General features: G+C 31.5%; 1 long non-coding RNA gene across 1 annotated transcript; it reads left to right on the forward strand.

Moving 5' to 3' along the window:
* LOC127106850 (uncharacterized) lies at window positions 1-4,079 on the forward strand. The gene is made up of 14 exons (XR_007795511.1): window positions 1-403; window positions 647-931; window positions 1,018-1,323; window positions 1,415-1,531; window positions 1,667-1,971; window positions 2,066-2,323; window positions 2,413-2,484; window positions 2,565-2,812; window positions 2,904-3,091; window positions 3,182-3,292; window positions 3,376-3,457; window positions 3,546-3,641; window positions 3,741-3,840; window positions 3,934-4,079. It is a non-coding gene; the product is annotated as an uncharacterized LOC127106850 (long non-coding RNA).
* Window positions 4,080-7,232: the final 3,153 nt, after the last annotated feature.

Here is a 7,232-nt window from a genome sequence, read left to right on the forward strand (position 1 = left end):
AGTGGGTGAATAGTAGTGGCATACGAATGGATAAGTCTGGATTTTTGCAAGTTGATCTTACTAGGGTGGGGTACAAAGATGAACCTTTTATTCTAGCATCTCAAGCTAAACAAGTGTTCTATGTGAATGACCCGAAGAGTACAAAATGGTCTATAGTGCTTTTCTCTAACAAAGTCACTGATGATAGCGGTGTCGATCAATGTGATATTGATGTTGAGAATGAGTCATGCATTAGACGGAATGAGTTGAATAGAAATGATGAAGTTGATGATCTTATACCGGATGAGTCATATATAAGAAACGATCATAATGAGGGAATTTGGATCAATTCATCCGTACGCATTGCTAAGAAACAAGTGATTAATATTCCAACAAAGAAAAGAAAGAGATGTTAGTGACTTAGGTAAATTATCCATGGTTTCTTTATTCTTTTGTTTTCAATTGCTTTGATTATAAGTTATATCTGATAATGCATGATTTCATTATATTTTTGTTTTCAATTGCTTTGATTATAAGTTATATCTGATAATGCATGATTTCATTATATTTTTGTTTTCAATTGCTTTGATTATAAGTTATATTTGACACTTACTTGAATTGTATTCATATTTGCTTAATATTGTGTTTATGTTTTTCTTTATTACAGATGGCTAGTAACGAGGATCACCCACATGGTGATGAGACCGTTGGTGGTGCGGAAAGGGAAATTAAACGTGGAATAACGGTTATGAAGAAAGTTATTCGAGATAGAGATCGAGGCGTTTTAATAAAAGTGCATTGGAACGAAGGTGGACAACTAATTGAGCCTAACGGTTCAACATTGACAAGTTTTATTGGTGCATTGGTAAGGAATGAAGTTCCAATTACTTGTGATAATTGGAGAAATAAACAATTGAACGAAGCTAAAGACAAAATATGGAGTGAGATAAAGGTACCATATGTGATGTTATTTGTTTTTAATGACGATTATGTCTTTAAATTAATTGTACTAACGCAATGTGTGTATGTTTTTCGTAGAGGTGTTTCGACATCGAAGAAAACAGAAGAGATCATTGTCTCAAATTGGCCGGAAAGTTACTAAGAGGGTTTAGAACCTTTTTATCAACCACCTTTCTTAGGGATACGGAAGGTACTTTTGTTGATGCAGAGCTTCCATCTAAATATGCAAGTTTGATTTCACCTAAAGAATGGGAAACGTTTAAATCCAAACGAAAAACCCAAGAATTTAAGAGTGTAAGTGAAACAAACCGGCAAAGAGCATCAAGTCCGGCGTATCCCTATAGAAAAGGGCGTGTTGGATATGGACGCTTAGAGCAGTCTATAGTAAGTATCTATAAATTGCATTGATATACTTGTTATATTTGATCATATTTTGTCATGAGTTATATTTGATCATATTATGCTTAATGTGTAGTTAACAAAGGAGAATAGTTCTGAAACATCTCTTCCGGCACATGTTTTGTGGAAGGAAGCCCGTGTCGGTAAGGATGGAAAGATTAAAGAAGACGTTCAACAAATATTTGAGAAATGTGTAAGTATAGCATTATTTAAGACAATAACACTTTGACTTTGACACTTTTGAATCGTCCAATTTCGAACACTTTGACTTTGACACTTACTTAAGACAATAACATTACTATTGTGTGTATGTTCATATGATTTTCAGGAGACTCTATCTCAATCTATAGTTCCATATGAAGACACTGATTGCAGGAGCATACTGAGTCGAGCATTAGATGTTCCCGAGTATTCTGGTCGGGTGAGGGGCAAGGGATTTGGGATCACTCAAAAATCCTTGAATATTAAAAACAAAAGACTCCTAGCAATAAAGAACTGCAGCAAACTTTGGAAGCATTAAAAGCTGAAGTTCTTGAATTAAGAAAGGAAAGAGAAAGAGATCGAGCAGCGGGTTTTAAAGATACTAGTGACAAAGATAGTATCAATTGTAATTTTCAACCGACTATTCCAGAGGTAATTATATATCTTATTATGAAATTAAATTAGCTTAATTTATTTAATTGTCATATATACACATTAAAAATGTCATATTTATTATTGGTTTTAGGGCATTTCACCTTGTCACCTCTACTTAGCGAGACCGACTTATCGGATGGTTGGCAAGGGGAAAGTTCATAACAATTTGGGTGAATTACTTCACACTAAACCGCTCCCTACTGGATCTTTGAAAGTCTCGGTTGATATTGCTTTGGAGAAGGATGCGTTATTACCACATCCTGACGATGTTTCGGATGCAACTTTATTGGGAGATGCCATAGGTTCATTTGTTGCATGGCCGACAGACCTCATTATCGTAGGATATGAGGTATGCTTAAAACCATTATGAACCTTTAGGTATTCAAATTTTTTACGCGCATTTTACGTACACATTTTTTACATGTTAATGTTAATTAGACTCCCACAAAATCCAAAGCAAAAGATAAGGGGATTGCGCGGGAAATCGAGTCAGTTGCATCGCAAAAAGAGGTACATCACAATTATATGCTATTTAGATTCCTGTTAATTCGTCATCTTACACTTCACCTTACTAATTATATGATATTTAGATTCCTGTTGCTAAGAAGACTGAAATTTCCAAGAGGACCGGGGCTAAAAAGAAAAATCCTTCCAAGTATAGAGCGTGCCTCCATACATATTTAGAAACGACAGATATTTCGGATGGATGTGTTCGTTTAATACCTATGGATGGAGCTATTTTTGGTTTTGAGTATGCCGAGCCATTGGGTAAAGAGGATTTTGATCAAATTTTGTATCATACGCAATTAAGCGTTGGTGTTATCAACACATACATGAGGTATATCCGATCTACTTTGTTTAAATTCTTGAACAAGTTATTTACTCGTTTCATATGAATAGTCTAAATGTTAATGATGTTTTTATATAAGGTATTTATATGACAAATTGATGGGTCCGCGTGGGTTGGAGCAAAGATTCTCATTCTTAAATCCATGAAAACGAACTTAACCGAAATGATAAGAAAACCAGATGAAGTCAGGACGTATGTAGTCGAGCGCTTTATGGCCGACACAGATAGAGAAAAGTTGTTCTTTTTACCGTTTAATACCGGCGACGGGTTAGTTCTTCAATCTAAATTCATCTGTTATAATTTTTCATATTTTGACGTCGTGTAGAAAGTTTCCATCTAACATTTGTTTTATTACAGTGGACATTGGTTGTTGGTCGCGATAAATCCTTTTAAAGAAATTGTGTATTATTTGGATTCTTTACACAAGGATTGGACAACATACCCTGCTATGAAGACGATAGTTGACACGTAAGTGCAAATAACCCAATATTCGTGTGTATACTTATTTATTTATGTGAATTGTTCTAAATATTCGTTATATTTCATTATAGCATTATACAAACTGTTCGAGCACAAAGAAAAATTCAAGTACCAAAGAGAAAAGCCAATAACATTACATGGAATAGAGTGGAGGTATATTAATTATCACAATTTTGATTATATTAGTGATGACACATGATAAAACTTAGGATATTTATCCATATTGTTTTTCCATGTGTAGTGTCCTCGACAGCGTAATAATATAGATTGTGGATATTACACGTTGAGGTTTATGAAAGAAACTCTTCTTATGGATCGAACAGATATTCCATCTGATGTATGGATTTCTAACTTATGAGTTATTTTCATATTTAACACATATTTCTCATAATTAAATAGATTTAACTAAATCATACTATGTTATATTATTATGTAGTACTTTGATGAATATAGATGTGCTTATTACTCAAAAGATCAGTTGGATGAAATTAAAGAGGAATTGTGTCAATTCATTATCGAGCTACAGGTTTTGTGAGGTATTGAACTCTTACTTTAATTTTGAATGTGATCTGAATAACTTTGAGTGAATTCCATTTGCTTACTACAATCTTTATTTGGTGTTGTTTCAGGTTATATAGCATATTTAGAAGATAGAACTAGAATGTGTTGAAATACATTTTGATTAGCATTTTTGGAGGTTATTAGAAATGTGTAGATTTTTTGTAAAGGCAAACATTTTCAAGTATATATATAAATACTCAAAAAACTGCTGAAATTAGAAGTATATTGTGTTGAACTATAATGTGTTTATAATGCATATAGATTTTCAAGTATATGTGCATATTCAGAAGATAGAACTACAATGTGTTGAACTATAAGGTGCATATAGATTGGATTCAAGCTCCAATTTATGAAAATCTGCTGAAATTTGCAATTTACAGGTGCTAAATAATGTGGTGAAAACGTATAAAAAGATCCTCCAAAATTTGGAGTCTTAGACAGCGCTTCTAGGCAAAAAGCGCTGGTAAAGGCATTTTAATTTTGACCTTAGACAGCGCTTTTATCAAAAAAGCGCTGGCATAGGTGGTTAATTCAACAAAATATAGTGTAAAAAAGCGCTGGCATAGGGTGGGCTATACCAGCGCTTTTTCTGTAAAAGCGCTGGTATAGCCCACCATATGCCAGCGCTTTTTTACACTATATTTTGTTGAATTAACCACCTATGCCAGCGCTTTTTTAGTTAATTTCAACATGAAATTAACTAAAAAAGCGCTGGCATAGGGGGGTTTTAGACAGCGCTTTTACTGAAAAAGCGCTGTCTAAACCCCCCCTATGCCAGCGCTTTTTTAGTAAATTAAGCGCTGTCTAAGACCTATACCAGCGCCAGTATAGCCAGCGCTTTTAAGCGCTGTCTAATGTCAAAAAAAGCGCTGTCTAATCCCTTGTTTGGCATATTTTCTTTAATTGAGCAATAAATAATTCATTTTTGATCTCATTCTCTAAAACTTTAATAAAAAACAATTTGAAACTAATTTCTACATATGTAATGTTTGTGAAAATTAAAGAGCACTCTATGAGTTTTCTGTGGCATCAAAATTAGCTCTAATTTTTTTTTTTTGTATTAGTTGACCAATTTGAGTCTAAAAGTTTAGTTTTTTTTTCTCATACTCAATCTCAAGTGATAAAAATTTATTTATGAATAACTTTTTGAATGAGAATGAGATAATGGGTAAGAAAAAAACTTTCAGATTCCACAACTACAAAAAACATATTTTATGTTGAATGTGAAGAGGATTTTACCTCGGTTATGCAAGTGAGGTAACGAATGGTGACATAAAAAATTGTCACTTTACCCTTCGGTTTCAGAATAACCGAGTAGATAGTTGAAATGGTTATTGGTTCGATCACCATCGATAATTTTTTTTTCAAAACTATGTAGCATGCACCATATATCTCTCAGTTTTTGTTAATAATCGAGGGTAAAAGACCAGTATTTACGTCGGTGTGGTATAATAACTGAGGGGTATTACCGATTTTTTTTGTCATTAATAATTTGTTTTAAATCTCATTTTAACTGGCCTGTATCATTTTTTACGCAGAAACTTCAAATTTTTTGACTGAATCAAATCATTTTATATTATAAAAAATATAAACATAAAATACAAAATTGACATTGTTTACAAAACCAAATGTACACATATCCAAAATGGTACACCAAGAGAACCTATACGTATTTGAAGATAAAATCATATAATGCTTACAATACAAATAATGACATTTAGGATACACAAAACCTCTACCAAAAGAACCTATATATATATTTAAAGTTATACATATTATCACCTATAATGATAAAACCTCTATACAATTCTTATAACAACCATGAAAAATTAGTGTTGTTGAGATTCATAATAAGATAAGAATACACCGACCCAACATGATCATATGTCATTTATATCCTCTTGTGAGAATGGTGTTTCGTTGCTAAACACCTTTAATTTGAGTAAAATTTAAATTATGATAAACTAACAACAACAACAACACTAACTTAACTAATATAAATAAATTCTATGTATATGGATAAAGTTAATACGTTAAGCCATGGATTGGTAATGCCTCTAGAGACAATATTTAACATATATCTCATAACATAGTATCCACAAGAAAAGCTATTAGGTTGTTTTCGCGACTAAAAATAATTTTCATAAAATTACTAATTAATACACACAAAGCACAAGTAATACATTAGCAAAAATAAAAGAATGTCAAAAGGCACAAATAATAATTTTTGGAAAAGGAATATTGACTTTCTATCTTGTAGATTATGTTTCACAAAATTGTATCTCTTCATAGCTCTACATATTGGTAAAAAAATTAAACATGAATAAAAACTATTCAAAACTAAAGGTAAATTTTGAGTATTACAAATAATATCACTTACCCGCTCAAAATATTATGCATATCTTCATTAAGTTTATAGTGTAACGAGTATAACATAACTTAAATATTTTGCTTAAGACATATAATAACTAGTTGTCAATGCGAACTGAATAAACATTGAGAATAATCAATAATGTGAATAAAAATTGATATATATATATATATATATATATATATATATATATTATATATATATATATATATATATATATAAAATGAAAATAAAAATTAATATATACTTACGCGTGGTAAAACGGTTTTGTGTAGTACTCTTTATTCTCAACAATCAACTTGTTTTGTATGCACGTCTTAATACTCTTTGCTACCATATCTTGAAAGTTAATGTTCAATGTATCTAAGAAATAATATTTTCTTTATTTTCTTTCAACACACATCTCATGTATGAACCTAATTAAAAGTTAATGCAAAAATCAAATTTTTATGTTAAAGTATAAGAATAATTAATATAAACTAAAATCACCTTAAAAAATTATACTTACAAGTACCACAATTGTAGTACGATTATGCCCAACCAATCATTTGTCTTCAAAACTTCAATAATACAAATCGTATGAAGTAAATAAGCTTGTTCTGGTTCATGTTTAATGAAATAAACTGGTAGATGTCTGGAATCTTCTCTATCATCCTTGACAGTGTCTGAGTGTTATCTAGTTGAGGTTGTATGGTTTCAATATTGTGTTGTGGGGAAGAACAACTACCTTTTATGCTTGCACCATCCATAACAATATTCTCAACTATTTTCTCAAGTATGTCCAACTGATATGAAATTGGATGGTTGAGTGGACTTATTGATTTCAATTGCTTCATCACTAAAATAACTTAAATATAATACAAAAATTAAAATACACAAAAAATAACAACAACATATAACACAATTTTGTTAACTTATACTTATACCTCAATCACATCGCGAGTACACTTCTCCTACACTTCCGCTGACAACTTCTCTCACTCCTCATCAGCCAAC

This window comes from Lathyrus oleraceus, chromosome 7 (genome assembly GCF_024323335.1).
Source record: "Lathyrus oleraceus cultivar Zhongwan6 chromosome 7, CAAS_Psat_ZW6_1.0, whole genome shotgun sequence".
NCBI classification, from domain to species: Eukaryota; Viridiplantae; Streptophyta; class Magnoliopsida; order Fabales; family Fabaceae; genus Lathyrus; species Lathyrus oleraceus.